The following is a 20,288-nucleotide window of genomic DNA, read 5'->3' as shown; positions in this document are numbered from 1 at the left end:
AACTCCTGTTTTAACTCTATTCCTAACCCATGGTCTAAACCTAACCCTAATCTTAACCCAGGACTCAACCCTAATCCTCACCTGTGGCCTAACCCAAACCTAAACCTTAAATTCTGGGATAACCTAACGTTAACTGCTGGACTAACCCTATTTCTAGCATCTCGTCTGAACCTAACTCCTGTTTTAACTCTATTTCTAACCCATGGTCTAACGCTAACTCTAATCTTAATCCATGACTCAACCCTAATGCTCACCTCTGAAGTACCCTAAACCTTAAATACTGGGATAACCTAACTTTAACTGCTGGACTAACCCTATTTCTAGCTCCTGATCTGACCCTAACTCCTGTTTTAACTCTATTCCTAACCCATAGTCTAACCCTAACCCTAGCCTTAACTTAGGAGCCAACCCTAATCCACACCTCTGACTTAAACTAAACCTTAAATACTGGGATAACCTAACTTTAACTGCTGGACTAACCCTATTTGTAGCTCCTGGTCTGACCCTAACTCCTGCTTTAACTCTATTCCTAACCCATGGTGTAATCCTAACCGTAGCCCTAACCCAGGACCTAACCCTAATCCTCATCTCTGGGTTAATCTAAACCTTATATTCTGGCTTAACGTAGGTTAAACTGCTGCATTAACTCTATTTCTAGCCCCTAGTTTTAAACTAACTCCTGTTTTTACTCTATTCCTAACCCATGGTCTAACCCTAACCTTAACCCAGGACTCAACACTAAACCTCACCTCCGGCCTAACCGAAACCTTAACTTTAAATTCTGGGATAATCTAACTTTAACTGCTGGCCTAACCCTATTTCTAGCTTGTGGTCGTACAGTAACTCCTGTTTTGAGTCTATTGCTAACCCATGGTCTAACCCTAACCCTAGCCTTAACCTTTGACCCAACCCCAACCCTCACCTATGGCTTAACCTAAACCTTAAATTCTTGCTTAACCAAACTTTAACTGCTGGACTAACCCTATTTCTAGCTCCTGTTCTGACCCTAACTCCTGTTTTAACTCTATTCCTAACCCATGGTCTAACCATAACCCTAGCCTTAACACAGGACTCATCCCTAATCCTCACCTCTGGCCTAACCCAAACCTAAACTTTAAATTCTGGGATAACCTAACTTTAACTGCTGGACTAACCCTATTTCTAGCTCCTGGTCTGACATTAACTCCTGCTTTAACACTATTCCTAACCCATAGTGTAACCCTAACCCTAGCCTTAACCCAGGACCCAACCCTAAACCTCACCTCTGGCTTAACCTAAACATTAAATTCTGGCTTAACCTAGGTTAAACTGCTGGACTAACCCTATTTCTAGCCCCTAGTTTTAAATTAACTCCTGTTTTTACTCTATTCCTAACCCATGGTATAACCCTAACACTAGCCTTAACCCAGAACCGAACCCTAATCCTCACCTCTGACTTAACCTAAGCCTTAAATACTGGGATAAACTAACTTTAACTGCTGGACTAACCCTATTTCTAATTCCTGGTCTGACCCTAACTCCTCTTTTAACTCTATTACTAACACATGGTCAAACCCTAACCCTAGCCTTAACCCATGACCCAACCCTAAACCTCACCTATGGCTTAACCTAAACCTTAATTTCTGGGATAACCTAACTTTAAATGCTGGACTAACCCTATTTCGAGCTCCTGGTCTGACCCTAACTCCTGTTTTAACTCTATTCCTAACCCATGGTCTAACCCTTACCCTAGCCTTAACACAGACTTATCCCCAATCCTCACCTCTGGCCTAACCCAAACCTAAACCTTAAATTCTGGGATAACCTAACTTTAACTGCTGGACTAAACCTATTTCTAGCTCCTGGTCTGACCCTAACTCCTGCTTTAACTCTATTCCTAACCCATAGTGTAACCCTAACCCTAGCCTTAACCCAGGACTAAACCCTAATCCTCACCTTTGGCTTAACCTAAACATTAAATTCTGCCTTAACCTAGGTTAAACTGATGGACTAATCCTATTTTTAGCCCCTAGTTTTAAACTAACTTCTTTTTTTACTCTATTCCTAACCCATGGTCTAACCCTAACCCTAGCCTTAAACCCGGACCCAACCCTAATCCTCACGTCTAACTTAACCTAAACGTTAAATACTGGGATAACCTAACTTAAACTGCTGGACTATACCTATTTATAATTCCTGGTCTGACCCTAACTCCTGATTTAAGTCTATTCCTAACCCATGGTCTAACCCTAACCCTAACCTTAACCCATGACCCAACCCTAATCCTCACCTACGGCTTAAACTAAACCTTAAATTCTGGCTTAACTTAACTTTAACTGCTGGACTAACCCTATTTCTAGCTCCTTTTCTGACCCTAACTCCTACTTTAACTCTATTCCTAACCCATGGTCTAACCCTAGCCTTAACCAGGGACCCAACCTTAAACCTCACCTCTGTCTTAAACTAAACCTTAAATTCTGGATTAAACTATGTTAAACTGCTGGAATAAACCTATTTCTAGCCCATAGTTTTAAACTAACTCCTGTTTTTACTCTTCTCCTAACCCATGGTCTAAACCTAACCCGAGCCTTAACCCAGGACCCAACCCTAATCCTCACCTCTGGCTTAACTCAAACCTTCAATTCTGGCTTAACATAGGTTAAACTGTTGGACTAACACTATTTCTAGCCCCGAGATTTAAACTAACTCCTGTTTTTCCTCTATTCCTAACCCATGGTCTAACCCTAACCCTAGCCTTAACACAGGACTCATCCCTAATCCTCACCTCTAGCCTAACCCAAACCTAAACCTTAAATTCTGGGATAACCTAACTTTAACTGCTGGACTAACCCTATTTCTAGCTCCTGGTCTGACCCTAACTCCTGCTTTAACTCTATTCCTAACCCAAAGTGTAACCCTAACCCTAGCCTTAACCCAGGACCCAACCCTAATCCTCACCTCTGGCTTAAACTAAACATTAAATTCTGGCTTAACCTAGGTTAAACTGCTGGACTAACCCTATTTCTAGCCCCTAGTTTTAAACTAACTCCTTTTTTTACTCTATTCCTAACCCATGGTCTAACCCTAACCCTAGCTTTAACCCAAGACCCAACCCTAATCCTCACCTCTGACTTAACTTAAACCTTAAATACTGGGATAACCTAACTTTTACTGCTGGACTAACCCTTTTTCTTGCTCCTGGTCTGACCCTAACTCCTGTTTTAACTGGGTTACATGGTCTAACCCTAACCCTAGCCTTAACCCAGGACCCAACTCTAATCCTCACCTCTTGCTTAATCTAAACCTTAAATTCTGGCTTAAACTATGTTAAACTGCGGGAAAAACCCTATTTCTAGCCCCTAGTTTAAACTAACTCCTGTTTTTACTCTAGTCCTAAATAATGGTCTAACCCTAACCCTAGCATTAAAACCGGACTCATCCCTAATCCTCACCTCTGGCCTAACCCAAACCTAAACCTTAAATTCTGGAATAACCTGACTTTAACTGCTGGACTTACCCTATTTTTAGCTCCTGGTCTGACCCTAACTCCTGTTTTAACTTTATTCCTAACCCATGGTCTAACCCTAACCCTCGCCTTAACCCAGGATCCAACCCTAATCCTCACCTATAACTTAATCTAAACCTTAAATACTGGGATAACCTAACTTTAACTGCTGGACTAACCCTATTTCTAGCTCCTGGTCTGACCCTAACTCCTGTTTTAACTCTATTTCTAACCCATGGTCTAACCTTAACCCTAACCTTAACCCAGGACTCAACCCTAATCCTCACCTCTGGCCTAACCCAAACCTTAACCTTAAATTCTGGGATAACCTAACTTTAACTGCTGGACTAACCCTATTTCTAGCTCCTGGTCTGACCCTAACTCCTGCTTTAACTCTATTCCTAACCCAAAGTGTAACCCTAACCCTAGCCTTAACCCAGGACCCAACCCTAATCCTCACCTCTGGCTTAAACTAAACATTAAATTCTGGCTTAACCTAGATTAAACTGCTGGACTAACCCTATTTCTAGCCCCTAGTTTTAAACTAACTCCTTTTTTTACTCTATTCCTAACCCATGGTCTAACCCTAACCCTAGCCTTAACCCAAGACCCAACCCTAATCCTCACCTCTGACTTAACTTAAACCTTAAATACTGGGATAACCTAACTTTTACTGCTGGACTAACCCTTTTTCTTGCTCCTGGTCTGATCCTAACTCCTGTTTTAACTGGGTTACATGGTCTAACCCTAACCCTAGCCTTAACCCAGGACCCAACTCTAATCCTCACCTCTTGCTTAATCTAAACCTTAAATTCTAGCTTAAACTATGTTAAACTGCGGGAAAAACCCTATTTCTAGCCCCTAGTTTAAACTAACTCCTGTTTTTACTCTAGTCCTAAATAATGGTCTAACCCTAACCCTAGCATTAAAACCGGACTCATCCCTAATCCTCACCTCTGGCCTAACCGAAACCTAAACCTTAAATTCTGGAATAACCTGACTTTAACTGCTGGACTTACCCTATTTTTAGCTCCTGGTCTGACCCTAACTCCTGTTTTAACTTTATTCCTAACCCATGGTCTAACCCTAACCCTCGCCTTAACCCAGGATCCAACCCTAATCCTCACCTATAACTTAATCTAAACCTTAAATACTGGGATAACCTAACTTTAACTGCTGGACTAACCCTATTTCTAGCTCCTGGTCTGACCCTAACTCCTGTTTTAACTCTATTTCTAACCCATGGTCTAACTTTAACCCTAACCTTAACCCAGGACTCAACCCTAATCCTCACCTCTGGCCTAACCCAAACCTTAACCTTAAATTCTGGGATAACCTAACTTTAACTGCTGGACTAACCCTATTTCTAGCTCCTGGTCTGACCCTAACTCCTGTTTTAACTCTATTACTAACCCATGGTCTAACCCTAACCCTAGCCTTAACCCAGGACCCAACCCTAATCATCACCTTTGACTTAACCTAAACCTTAAATGCTGGGATAATCTAAATTTATCTGCTGGACTAACCCTATTTCTAGCTCCTGGTCTGACCCTAACTCCTGTTTTAAGTCTATTCTAAACCCCTGGTCTAACCCTAACCCTAACCTTAACCAAGGACTCAACCCTAATCCTCACCTCTGGCCTAACCCAAACCTAAACCTTAAATTCTGGGTTAACCTAACTTTTCCTGCTGGACTAACCTTATTTCTAGCTCGTGGTCTGACCCTAACTTCTGTTTTAACTCTATTACTAACCCATGTTCTAACCCTAACCCTAGCCTTAACCTAAGACCCAACCCTAATCCTCACCACTGCCTTAACCTAAACCTTAAATTCTGGCTTAACTTAAGTTTAACTACTGGACCAACCCTATTTCTAGCTCCTGGTCTGACCCCAACTGCTGTTTTAACTCTACTCCTAACCCACGGTCTAACCCTAACCCTAGCCTTAATTCACGACCCAACCCTAATCCTCACCTTTGACTTAACATAAACATTAAATACTGGGATAACCTAACTTTAATTGCTATATTAACCCTATTTCTAGCTCCTGGTCTGACCCTAACTCCTTTTTTAAATATATTCCCAACCCATGGTCTAACCCTAACCCTAACCTTAACCCAGGACTCAACCCTAATCCTCACCTCTGGCCTAACCCAAACCTTAACCTTAAATTCTGGGATAACCTAAGTTTAACTGCTGGACTAATCCTATTTCTAGCTTGTAGTCTGACCCTAACTCCTGTTTTAACTCTATTCCTAACCCATGGTCTAACCCTAACCTTAACCCAGGACTCAACCCTAATCCTCACCTCTGGCCTAACCCAAACCTAAACCTTAAATACTGGAATAACCTAACTTTAACTGCTGGACTAACCCTATTTCTAGCAACTGGTCTGACCTTAACTCCTGTTTTAACTCTATTCCTACCCCATAGTCTAACCCTAACCCTAGCTTTAACCCAGGCCCCAACCCTAATCCAGACCTCTGACTTAACCTAAACCCTAATTTCTCGGATAACCTAACTTTAACTGCTGAGCAAACCCTATTTCTAGCTCCTGGTCTGACCCTAACTCCTGCTTTAACTCTATTCCTAACTTATAGTGTAACCCTAACCCTAGCCTTAACCCAGGACCCAATCCTAATCCAGACCTCTGGCTTAACCTAAACATTAAATTCTTGCTTAACCTAGGTTAAACTGCTGGACTAACACTATTTCTAGCTCCTGGTATCACCCTAACTCCTGTTTTTCCTCTATTCCTAACCCATGGTCTAACCCTAAACCTTAGCCTTAACACAGGACTCATCCCTAATCCTCACTTCAGGCCTAACCCAAACTTTAACCTTAAATTCTGGGATAACCTAACTTTAACTGCTGGACTAACCCTATTTCTAGCTCGTGGTCTGACCTAACTTCTGTTTTAACTCTATTACTAACCCATGTTCTAACCCTAACCCTAGCCTTAACCCAGGCCCCAACCCTAATCCAGACCTCTGACTTAACCTAAACCTTAAATACTGGGATAACCTAACTTTAACTGCTGGACTAACCCTATTTCTAGCTCCTGGTCTCACCCTCACTCATGTTTTAACTCTATTTCTAACTTGTGGTCTAACCCTAACCCTAGCCTTAACCCAGGACTCAACCCGAATCCTCACCTCTGGCCTAACCCAAACCTTAACCTTAAATTCTGGGATAACCTAACTTTAACTGCTGAGCAAACCCTATTTCTAGCTCCTGGTCTGACCCTAACTCCTGCTTTAACTCTATTCCTAACTTATAGTGTAACCCTAACCCTAGCCTTAACACAGGACTCATCCCTAATCCTCACTTCAGACCTATCCCAAACTTTAACCTTAAATTCTGGGATAACCTAACTTTAACTGCTGGACTAACCCTATTTCTAGATCGTGGTCTGACCTAACTTCTGTTTTAACTCTATTACTAACCCATGTTCTAACCCCAACCCTAGCCTTAACCCACGACCAAACCCTAATCCTCATCTCTGACTTAACCTAAACCTTAAATACTGGGATAACCTAACTTTAACTGCTGGACTAACCATATTTCTAGCTCCTGGTCTGACCCTAAATCCTTTTTTAACTCTATTCCTAACCCATTGTCTAACCCTAACCCTAACCTTAACCCAGGACTCAACCCTAATCCTCACCTCTGGCCTAACCTAAACCTGAACCTTAAATTCTGGGATAACCTAACTTTAACTGCTGGACTAACCCTATTTCTAGCTCGTGGTCTGACCTAACTTCTGTTTTAACTCTATTACTAACCCATGTTCTAACCCCAACCCTAGCCTTAACCCACGACCAAACCCTAATCCTCATCTCTGACTTAACCTAAACCTTAAATACTGGGATAACCTAACTTTAACTGCTGGACTAACCCTATTTCTACCTTGTGGTCTGACCCTAACTCCTGTTTTAACTCTATTACTAACCCATGGTCTCACAGTAACCCTAGCCCTAACCCAGGACCCAACCCTAATCCTCACCTCTGGCTTAACCCAAACCTTCAATTCTGGCTTAACCTAGGGTAAACTACTGGACTAACCCTATTTCTAGCCCCTAGTTTTAAACTAAGTCCTGTTTTTCCTCTATTCATAACCCATTATCTAACCCTAACCCTAGCCTTAACACAGGACTCATCCCTAATCCTCACCTCTGGCCTAACCTAAACCTTAAATTCTGTCATAACCCAACTTTAACTGCTAAACTAACCCTATTTCTTGCTCCTGGTCTGACCCTAACTCCTGCTTTAACTCTATTCCTAACCCATAGTGTAACTCTAACCCTAGCCTTATCCCATGACCGAACCTAATCCTTACCTCTGACTTAACCTATAAATTAAATTCTGGCTTAACCTAGGTTAAACTGCTGGACTAACCCTATTTCTAGCCCCTTTTTTTAAATTAACTCCTGTTTTTACTCTATTCCTAACCCATGGTCTAACCCCAACCCTAGCCTTAACCCAGGACCAACATTAATCCTCACCTCTGACTTAACCTAAACCTTAAATACTGGGATAACCTAACTTTAACTGCTGGACTAACCCTATTTCTACATCCTGGTCTGACCCTAACTCCTGTTTTAACTCTAATGCTAACCCATGGTCTAACCCTAACGATAGCCTTAACTCAGGACCGAACTCTAATCCTCACCTCTTGCTTAATCTAAACCTTAAATTCTGGCTTAACCTAGGTTAAACTGCTGGACTAACCCAATTTCTATCCCCTAGTTTTAAACTAACTCCTGTTTTTACTCTATTCCTAACCCATGGTCTAACCCTAACCCTAGCTTTAACCCAGGACCCAACCCTAATCCTCACCTCTGACTTAATCTAACCCTTATATACTGGGATAACCTAACTTTAACTGCTGGACTAACCCTATTTCTAGCTTGTGGTCTGACCCTAACTCCTGTTTTAACTCTATTACTAACCCATGGTCCAACCCTAAACCTAGCCTTAACCCAGGACCCAACCCTAATCCTCACCTCTGACTTAACCTAACCATTAAATACTGGGATAACCTAACTTTAACTGCTGGACTAACCCTATTTCTAGCTTGTGGTCTGACCCTAACTCCTGTTTTAACTCTATTACTAACCCATGGTCCAACCCTAAACCTAGCCTTAACCCAGGACCTAACCCTAATCCTCACCTCTGGCTTAACCCAAACCTTCAATTCTGGCTTACCCTAGGATAAACTGCTGGACTAAGCCTATTTCTAGACCCTAGTTTTAAACTAACTGCTGTTTTTCCTCTATTCCTAACCCATGGTCTAACCCTAACCCTAGCCTTAACCCAGGACCCAACCCTAATCCTCACCTCTGACTTAACCTAAACTTTAAATACTGGGATAACCTAACTTTAACTGCTGGACTAACCCTATTTCTAATTCCTGGTCTGACCCTAACTCCTGTTTTAAGTCTATTCCTAACCCATGGTCTAACCCTAACCTTAACCGAGGACTCAACTCTAATCCTCACCTCTAGCCTAACCCAAACCTAAACCTTAAATTCTGGAATAACCTAAATTAAACTGCTGGACTAACCCTATTTCTAGCTCGTGGTATGACCCTAACTCCTGTTTTAACTCTATTACTAACCTATGTTCTAACCCTAACCCTAGCCTTAACCCAGGACCCAACCCTAATCCTCACCTCTGACTTAATCTAACCCTTATATACTGGGATAACCTAACTTTAACTGCTGGACTAACCCTTTTTTTAGATCCTGGTCTGACCCTAACTCCTGTTTTAACTATATTCCTAACCCATGGTCTAACCCTAACCCTAGCCTTAACCCAGGATCTACATCTAAGCCTCACCTCTTGCTTAATCTAAACCTTAAATTCTGGCTTAACCTAGGTTAAACTACTGGACTAACCCAATTTCTATCCCCTAATTTTAAACTAACTCCTGTTTTTACTCTATTCCTAACTTATGGTCTAACCGACTCATCCCTAATCCTCACCTCTGGCCTAACCCAAACCTAAACCTTAAATTCTGGGATAACCTAACTTTAACTGCTGGACTGTCCCTATTTCTAGCTCCTGGTCTGCCCTTAACTCCTGTTTTAACTCTATTCCTAACCAATGGTTTAACCATAACCCTAGCCTTAACCCAGGACCATACCCTAATCCTCACCTCTGACTTAACCTAAACCTTAAATACTGGAGTAACCCATCTTTAACTGCTGGACTAACACTATTTCTAGCTCCTGGTCTGACCCTAACTCCTGTTTTAACTCAGTTCCTAACCCATGGTATAACCCTAACCCTAGCCTTAACCCATGATCCAACCCTAATCCTCACCCATGGCTTAACCTAAACCTTAAATTCTGGCTTAACCTAACTTTAACTGTTGAACTAACCCTATTTCTAGCTCCTTGTCTGACCCTAACTCCTGTTTTAACTGTATTCCTAACCCATGGTCTAACCCTAACCCTAACCTTAACCCAGGACTTAACCCTAATCCTCACCTCTGGCCTAACCCAAACCTTAACCTTAAATTCTGGTATAACCTAACTTTATCTGCTGGACTAACCTTGTTTCTAGCTTGTGGTCTGACCCTAACTTCTGTTTTAACTCTATTACTAACCCATGGTCTAACCCTAACCCTAGCCTTAACCCAGGACCCAAACCTAATCATCACCTCTGGCTTAGCCTAAACCTTCAATTCTGGCTTAACCTAGGTTAAACTGCAGGACTAACCCTAATTCTAGCCCCTAGTTTTAAATAAACTCCTGTTTTAACTGTATTCCTAACCCATGGTCTAACCCTAACCTTAACCCAGGACTCAACCCTAATCCTCACCTCTGGCCTAACCCAAACCTAAACCTTAACTTCTGGGATAACCTAACTTTAACTGCTGGACTAACCCTATTTCTAGCTCGTGGTCTGACCCTAACTCCTGTTTTAACTCTATTACCAACCAATGGTCTAACCCTAACCCTAGCCTTAACCCATGACCCAACCCTAATCCTCACCTATGGCTTAACCTAAACCTTAAATTCTGGCTTAACCTAGGTTAAACTGCTTTACTAACCCTACTTCTAGCCCCTAGTTTTAAACTAACTCCTGTTTTTACTCTATTCCTAACCCATAGTTTAACCCTAACCCTAGCCTTAACCCACGACCCAACCCTAATCTTTACCTCTGACTTAACCTAAACCTTAAATACTGGGATAACCTAACATTAACTGCTGCACTAACCCTATTTCTAGCTCCTGGTCTGACCCTAACTCCTGTTTTAACTTCAATCCTAACCCATGGTCTAACCCTAATGATAGCCTTAACTCAGTACCCAACTCTAATCCTCACCTCTTGCTTAATCTAAACCTTAAATTCTGGTTTAACCTAGGTTAAACTGCTGGACTAACCCAATTTCTATCCCCTAGTTTTAAACTAACTCCTGTTTTTACTCTATTCCTAACTAGAGATGAGCGAACTGGTTGCGGTTTGGCTCGAGTTAGGTTCGCCGAACGGGCGTCTCGTTCGAGTTCGGTTCGGCGAACGTTCGACGAACCGAACTCGAACCGCATAGGAAACAATGGCAGGCAATCACAAACACATAAAAACACCTACAAAACACCCTCAAAGGTGTCCAAAAGTGACAAACAACACAAACACATGGGAAAGTGACAAGAACATATACTCATGCGAAAACAAAAGAGCTGGACAAGGAAAAAGAGGAGGAGACACAGATATATGAGTATATGCAAGGAAACATTGATGCCAATACTGTGCAACTTGAGCCCTGCTCATTTTAGGCTTCCAATCTGGATAAATTGCCTGAGCTTGCCACGTACACCTTGGGGATCTTGTCGTGTCCTGCAGCCAGCGTTCTCTCGGAACCTGTCTTCAGTGCTGCTGGGGGTCTGCTGGCAGATAAGCGCACGTGTCTGTCCACTGACAATGTGGACATGGCTCTCAGAGGACTTTTCTTCCCCTGGGTCAGCCAGGGGAGGCGAAAGGCACGCGTATTTTTGAGAGTGCTTTATGCAAAACATCTTTTTCTTTTTGAAAAGGGGGATCAACTGATGCCAGTCAAGTGGGGTGTGTGTGGCCCAATTAGTGGAAACGAGGGAGACTGTGGTTGGAGTCCCCTCGCTTTTGAAAAAAGAACCAAGATGAACAAGTCATGGCTCTCAGAGGACTTTTCTTCCCCTGGCTCATCCAGGGGAGGCGAAAGGCACGCGTATATTTGAGAGTGCTTCATGCAAAGCATCTGTTTCATTTTGAAAAGGGGCATCAACTGATGCCAGTCAAGTGGGTTGTGTGTGGTCCAATTAGTGGCAACGAGGGAGACTGTGGTTGGAGTCCCCTTGCTGTTTTTTACATGATTTTCGAAGTGCATAACATGCCTAAGAGGTTTAGTTTCGGCATCTCAAACTTGTTAGCTATAGAAAGGCTGCCGTTACACCATTTTGTCACCGAGGATTTTCGAGACCTTATGCCCATTGCAGTGCCCCAAGAGCCGATGGCCATTTGCCACTCCTTCTCCAAGAAATGGGTGCCCGTGCTAACACAGCAGGTCGCACACAATATCACCGCTTCCTTGAGAAACTCTCTGTGTGAAAGGGTGCATTTCACCACAGATACTTGGAACAGTAAGCATGGACAGAGGCGTTACATGTCGCTGACTGGTAACTATGGTGATAGATGGAGAAGTGTCTGCTGTACAAGTCTTTCCGTCCCCACGAGTTGTGTGTTTAAATCCTTCCTCTGTATGTACAAGTTCCTCCACTGCTTCTGCCTCATCAACCTCGTGTTGTTCCTGCACCTCAGCCCAAACCCTGTGTGGTTAGGCCACCCTTCCTTGTAACTGCGCCCAAGGAATCCCACACACCTCCTTACTATGCTGGCAGCAGAGCTCAAGGACATCAGGCGGTCAAATGTTTACTTTGAAATGTAGGGGAAAAGTGAGACACCGCTGAGGAATTGTGGACGGTTAGCTCTGTAGAGTGAGACCGAGTTTCATCAATGGTTGTCTCCACTCAACCAGCAGCCAGGGAATGCCGGGTGCGACAATGATGCTAAACAGTCTGCGGCCCTTCTTCAGGGCAATGTGACACACGTGCCTTGTATGGCTCACGTGTTGAATCCGAATCTCCAGCAATTTTTAAAACACTATCCCGGCCTATATGTCCTTCTGTTGAGGGCACGGTGTAACGCCTGCCTGGATTGACACACTCATATGGGCTGTAAAGGATAGGCTAGAGGGAACCCACTCACCAAGCTGGACCCCCAGAACCCTGAAACCCTTTAATCCCTATACAGTGATGTTGAATGACACAGGGCCCAAGTTGATCAATACCTGTGGAAGGCTGCAGTTCCAGAGAATAGTAGTCATGCAGGGTCAAAACATTAATTGAGGAAGAGGAACAGAATGGGAGGGACAGGACTTAATCAGAAAACAAGCAGAAGTGAAATGCAAATTGGCCAACGAGGTACCTAAACAGCAAGCAGGAAAAGTAGTCATATAACAAGCACACAAACTCATAAAACTAAACTGGGGGTAACAGTAACCAGAGGTTCATAGCTATGTCTGGCAGTGGTCTTCAGAGAGGAGGGGCCTAAAAAAGGGTGTTGTGTCTTCCCATTGGTTGTAGCTGAATGATGGTACTTCATCTGTGAGATACCCACCACCTGCATTCAGCCTGTGGTTCTGCATCTGTCAAGGTAACGCATCCCAGTGGGTGAGCATAACCTGTGTCCACCTGCACCGCTGGCGTCGACTCCTCTCCCATCATCAGCACTATGCACGAAAGAAACACGTTGTCACCTTGCGACAGGAGTACAAATTGACGTAGCGGACTACGGTGGTGACTTAACAGCTGTGTGCGGCAATGATGCAAACATGGCAGCGTGCCTTTGTCAGGCCCATGTGACACACGTGACTTGTATGGCTCACGTGTTTAATCTGATTCTCCAGCAATTTTTAAAACAACATCCCGGCCTACATGGCCTTGTACAGCGGGCTCGCTCGCTATGTGCTCACTTCCATCGTTCGCACCCAGTAGCTCCACAACTTTCATCACTCCTGAAGTCTTAAGGTCTGGCGGTTAAACGTCAGAAATGCGATGTTCCGACATGCAGGAATTTTAATCTGCACATGTTGCAGCGTCTGTGGCAGCACCGCAGAGCCCAGCTGAAATACGTTATTATGACGTATATCCTGGGCTATCTTGATCCAGAGGTAATGCAGATCACGCTGCTGGAGCGGTGTCAGATCAAGGACATATGCACCGTTCTACACAGTTTACAAATGTCGACGCAGATGTTTAACACTGGCGATGACATTCTCAGCGTGACAATTTTTGTCATCTACATGATGGAACACACTGTAAGTATTATTCGGAGTCAGGTGTTGGTCCAAGAGGAAGGGAGGAAGTACTGGAGGAGTCATATGCGGAAGGGATAACAAGATCTACAAGGTCCAGACGTTCAGCGGCACCTTGTCGGCAGTCATGGTACGGTGGGGGAGAGGGATTATCAAGGGAGCATGGTATCAACAAAACAGTTGAGGAAGGTGCAGGAGCCCAGGAAGAAATGGAGGACGAACTGGCGATGGGCATGGAAGACTCAGCAGATTAGTGAGAGCTTGCTCACATTTTGGTTGTGCGAGGTTGTGGGGAGAGGGCAGAGGAAGGAGGCACGATTCTCACCTCTCCACCACCAAGACACCAAGGACTTGGTCCTCCTGGATGCTCAAGACACATGAGCGCCTTCTTGCTGCACTACCTACAACATGACCCTCGGATTGTACGAATTACAAGTCATGCTGACTACTGGGTTGCCACACTGTTAGATCCTCGGTACAACACAAAATTTAGCGAAATAACTCCTGCCATAGAAAGGGACGCACGTATGCAGGAGTATCAGCAGAAGGTGGTACGCAATCTTACATCTGCTTTTCCACTAAACACCAGTAGTGCACAGAGTGAATCTCAACGCTTTTTCATCGATAGGAGGAAATGGTCTTACTTGTCCACATCTGAGGGACCGAGGGCTGGTTGCTGTGCTGAGACGGCGTTGAGTACGGTGTCTCTGCAGAGTTGCATTTTTGGTCTTATACAAACTGAGTTGAAAAAGGACAGATGCTGGTGGAAAGGGGAACAGTTGTGTTGGAAAGAGTAAAAAAGTTTGTGTCCGTGGGTTTGGTGGTTAAGCAACATTAACATTTGCTGAAGAAACAACATCTGGTATGGTGGGACTGGCAGATTTGGATAAGGTGGTACATTTTATGTTACCGCTATATCAAAAATATTAAGAAGAAAAGAAAGAGAAAGGTAGATATCCCAATCGCCATTCGGTGTCCACCATGCTCATAGATGGAAAAGGAGAGGTTGGCAACTGGAAGGTTAGGTGGAGGATACAGAGCAGGTTGACTCTCAAACAAATAGTAGCCTGAACCTAGTTAGACGCAACTCAGATCTGGAGACTTGGAGCCCTGTTAGCGTGACAGGATCCACACGACCACCCAGCCCCGGAACTCCCTGTTAACAACACAGGGGCCATTGGTTACGCAGTCCGTGTGTGTATGGAACACACCTGTGGACAGCAGGTGCATCAGCAGCAGTAGGCCTGTTTATGCCTCTGGGCTGCACTAGCAGGACTGGTAGGACAGGAGCTGTTCTTAAACGTTCTGCGTTACCAACTGTGGTGGCGGCCTGCATCGATGACCTATCCCTCCCTACCTCTGGCCTAAAGCCGCAATGGGTTCAACACATGGAGGTGTGCTCTTTCGGAGCATAATAGAAGACTGGGCACCTTCTTCTTGGCTCCAGCCCCTTTTATAACCTGGGTCTGTCCCAAACCAGGGTGGACCACAATGCACCTCCTGGAGACAAAAGCAGAGTGACACGTCATGAGTGGCATAACTAGCGTCCTATTTTGAACAGCCACTTGAATGATGACCTCATGGCTGCCACAACCAAAACACCTCAACAGTCATCATCTGACCAACAACAATGAGGTGACAAGTCATAGGGGCGGCCCTCTGCAAGCCTGCTGGGAGTAGCCTGGCCAAATTGTTAGGACACCTGATTCCCTGTGGTCTATATGGGCTCCCCACATCAGGGGCAAGGCCAAAGAGTTCATTACCCGACCTAGCCTCTGATTCAGTAAGTGCCTGAGCATGCTCAGTAGCATGAAATACAGTTTCTGAAAAAAAGACTATCCGCTTCAGCATGCTGTCTAGGCACAACACAGGACTTAGACCCAGCACGGAGTGCAAGTACCTGTGTAAAGAGGCTTTTCTCAGTCAGTGTGAAACCCCACAGGTGTTGTGTTGGTGCATTACCTTCAGGGACTCCACGTGGAGGAAGAGTCTGGTCACACTTAGGTTGCTTCTTTATATGTATTTTCGTGATGCCACTCTCAGTATTGCGGTCAGTGGGGACCGCCACTGCAGTGTAAGGGGACACCTGGGGCTTATGTTGGGTGCAGTTAGTTTTAGTGGCCTCCCGAGAGTGAGTCAAGCACCAGGGCCCTGTGTAAGTGTGTTGAGCCGCAGGTTGCAGAATCACTCAGGCACAGTCCAAACGAGCATGTGCTGTAGCCCAAAATTAAGACTTTGCCTCAGGAATGACAGTTAGGCAGAGCATGCTCAGTTGGCGAAACACTGGAGTTAGGCTGCGGCTGGGGTAAATCGGCACACAGGAAGGAGCAACTGCGGAAACACTTCGTTCAATTGTGAGGGGAATCATTGTCGAGTTTGGTGAGGAGTACCGTAATGCCAGTGAGCAGCATCCTGTGCCACAGGCCAACATTCTTCCGGTGCTGTTTATACTGTTAACCATGAGCGTAAAGTCTGTATTTATGGCAACTGGACATCACATTTCCCGGGTATGGTAGGCTGTGCCCAGACAGTAATGCGTGCACGCAACACTTTGTTTTATTATGAAAACACATATCTGTTCTGGGTAGGACGACTATATAGACAATCACACTTGCTGCCTCTGCACTGTCAAATTGTCACGTACAGTTTAAATCATAGAGGGACAGCGACACATGTTTGCACTGAATGTTGCTTGACAAGATTTGCATGACTGTGTTGCAGAGCTGTGAGGTTTGCTTTCACACTGTTATCATCTGCCTTATCTGTGAGGCTTCAGCTAACAAGGGTATTCAGGGTGGGTGATGTGTTTTGTCTATGTTTAGGTAGATAACTGGGAAGCTCTTGTGATGCGCCACTAGTAAGTTGTCTTCGCGCGCACACACATACACACACACACAAACACACAATTACTGCTGCTACGCAGAGGGCATACCAAGCAGTAGACAACTGAATAGATTGTTCTATTATTTCAATTTAATGCATGGTTCTTATTGTTTGTTTTCAGAAAGTGAAACAATCATTTATGAACCCAACTGCATACAGTGCTTTTCATGTTGCGTAGTTTTGCTGCATACTGGGGATCACACCAAATACAAGACTTAAAATGAAGCATAAGTCGCAATGAGAATTTCACTGTGCTACAATGCGGCCTAGCGGGGCTGTGCAATCACAGCCTGCCCCATCACGTGCATCTGCCTGCTCTTCATCCTCTGTGACTGTGGGGACAGCAGTCACACATGCTTTTTCAGACTGAACTTCCACCCCATTACCCATAAGCGGGAGTGTGATTGGCAGGTCGTCACTTGTTTTGTAAGTGCAAACAGATGTTATTGTTGAGCTGTCAGACATCGAGAGAACCACCATTGGATGAAGGAAACATTATATCCATGCCTACACCTTTGTCACAGATTGGCTGGACTACCTGCAGTTAATAATTACGTTCCACAAATCGATAGGAGTGAAGAATGCACAGGTGTTGCACCTTGCTTGGAAGCAAAGGAACAATAACTTAGTATTCCAGACAATTTTATGATGGTAGAAAAAGAGTCAGCTCTTTGGGCAAATAAAATAGCGTGGCAAAAGTGGGCAGGTGAGAACAGTGGCCGTGTTCTGTGGGTACCAGGACAGTAAGAGAAGCCTCACTTTTTATTCCTCCAAATGATGAAATGCAAGGAATTCCATCAATTTGCTATAAAAATAGAGTAGCTAAATGAGCAGGAGGGTGTAATACAGAGGTGCTGTAAATAGCTTAGCACCAGTGGGGCACAAATGGAGTACAACAGCCAATTTTTGGATGCCACTAAATGGCAGCATTTTTTTGCTATTATTATAGCTTATTAAAAACAGAGCAGGAGGGTGTAATGCAGAGGTGCTGTAAATAGCTTGGCACCTGTGGAGCACAAATGGAGTACAACAGCCACTTTTTGTATGCCACCAAGTGGCAGCATTTTTTGCTATTATTATAGCTTTTAAAAACAGAGCAGGAGGGTGTAATGCAGAGGTGCTGTAAATAGCTTGGCACCTGTGGAGCACAAATGGAGTACAACAGCCACTTTTTGTATTCCATTAAGTTGCAGCATTTTTTGCTATTATTATAGCTTTTAAAAACAGAGCAGGAGGGTGTAATGCAGAGGTGCTGTAAATAGCTTGGCACCTGTGGGGCACAAATGGAGTACAACAGCCACTTTTTGTATGCCACTAAGTTGCAACATTTTTTGCTATTATTATAGCTTTTAAAAACAGAGCAGGAGGGAGTAATGCAGAGGTGCGGTAAATAGCTTGGCACCTGTGGGGCACAAACAGAGTACATCAGCCACTTTTTGTATGGCACTAAGTTGCAGCATTTTTTGCTATTATTATAGCTTTTAAAAACAGAGCAGGAGGGTGTAATGCAGAAGTTCTGTAAATAGCTTGGCACCTGTTGGGCACAAATGGAGTACAACAGCCACTTTTTGGATGGCACTAAGTTGCAGCAGTTTTTGCTATTACAATAGCTTAGTAACAATGAGTTTGAGTGTGCAATGCAGAGGTGCTGCACATAGGTTTGCACCAGTGGGACACTAATGGAAGTCCAACAGACACTTTTAGGATGCCACTAAGTTTACTCAGTGTTTGCTAGTAAACTTAGTGGCTTAGTAGCAATGTGGCTTAGTGGCTTAGTAACAATGAGTTTGAGTGTGCAAAGCAAAGGTGCTGTACATAGATTTGCACCAGTGGGACACTAATGGAAGTCCAACAGCCACTTTTAGGATGCCACTAAGTTTACTCAGTGTTTGCTAGTATAATGGCTTAGTAACAATGAGCTTGAGTGTGCAAAGGGCAGGAGGGTACAGTGGCAGGGTTGTGGGTCTGGGTAGAGGAAAGGAAGCCTCCCTTTCTATCCCTCCTAATGGGGAAATGCAGCGAGGAAATCCCTGACCTTAGCTACACAGACGCTGTCATCTTGTGTAGCTGTTAAAATCTGTTTTCACGGACCTGACTGTCACCTATGGCTCTAAACCTGCCGGTATTAACCCTTAAAAGGACTAATAGAAACTTCTATCCCCATTCTGTATAGCGCTGTGTATGAAGCGTACACTGCAGTATCGGAGACAGGAGCTACGCCAGCAGTGACTGACACCAAGTTGCAGAAGGCAGATAATGGCGTGCTGGAGGAAAATGTCCGTTTTTATAATGCATGGACATGTGACATGGACCTCCTATCACACATGCCGTTGCTTCTCTGGCTAAAAGTCCACTTAGCTGTGTGTGTGTCTGGGATTGGCTGACATGCTGCCCCGCCCCACCACACGCGCGCGCTTAGGGAAGGAAGACAGGGAAAAAAAAAAATGGCGATCGCCATTATCTAAACAGCAGTGATCTGAATGCGCTGTTCCTGCACACTATACGCTAAAATTTCATAATAGTGTGAGTCACAGAGTGACTCACACTATTACAGCGGAAAACCAGCTAGTAATTAGCTTGTCTTTTTGCTGCTAGAACCGTTCTCGAACCTATCTAGAACTATCGAGCTTTAGCAAAAAGCTCGAGTTCTAGTTCGATCTAGAACAGCCCCCAAAATCACTCGAGCCGCAAACTGGAGAACCTCGAACCGCGAACTGTGCTCAACTCTATTCCTAACCCATGGTCTAACCCTAACTCTAGCCTTAACCCAGGACTCAACCCTAATCCTCACCTCTGGCCTAACCCAAACCTAAACCTTAAATTCTGGGATAACCAAACTTTAACTGCTGGACTAACCTTATTTCTAGCTCGTGGTCTGACCCTAACTCCTGTTTTAACTCTATTACTAACCCATGTTCTAACCCTAACCCTAGCCTTAACCCAAGACCCAACCTTAATCCTCACCACTGGCTTAACCTAAACCTTAAATTCTGGCTTAACCTAAGTTTAACTACTGGACTAACCCTATTTCTAGCTCCTGATCTGACCCCAACTCCTGTTTTAACTCTATTCCTAACCCATGGTCTAACCCTAACCCTAGCAATAACTTAGGACCGAACCCTAATCCTCACCTCTGGCCTAATTTAAAACTTAAATTCTGGCTTAACCTAAGTTAACTGCTGGACCTATTTCTAGCTCCTGGTCTGACCCTAACTCCTGCTTTAACTCTATTCCTAACCAATGGTTTAACCCTAACCCTAGCCTTAATCCAGGACTCAATCCTAATCCTCACCTCTGGCCTAACCCAAACCTAAACCTTAAATTCTGGGATAACCTAACTTTAACTGCTGGACTAACCCTATTTTTAGCTCCTGGTCTGATTCTAAATCCTTTTTTAACTCTATTACTAACCCATGGTCTAACCTAACCCTAGCCTTAACCTTGTACCCAACCCTATTCCTCACCTCTGGCTTAACCTAAACCTTAAATTCTGGGATAACCTAACTTTAACTGCTGGACTAACCCTATTTCTAGCCCCTGGTCTGAACCTAACTCCTGCTTTAA

The sequence above is a fragment of the Anomaloglossus baeobatrachus genome, unplaced genomic scaffold (assembly GCF_048569485.1).
Source record: "Anomaloglossus baeobatrachus isolate aAnoBae1 unplaced genomic scaffold, aAnoBae1.hap1 Scaffold_120, whole genome shotgun sequence".
NCBI lineage: Eukaryota > Metazoa > Chordata > Amphibia > Anura > Aromobatidae > Anomaloglossus > Anomaloglossus baeobatrachus.
This window is presented reverse-complemented; position numbering follows the sequence as displayed.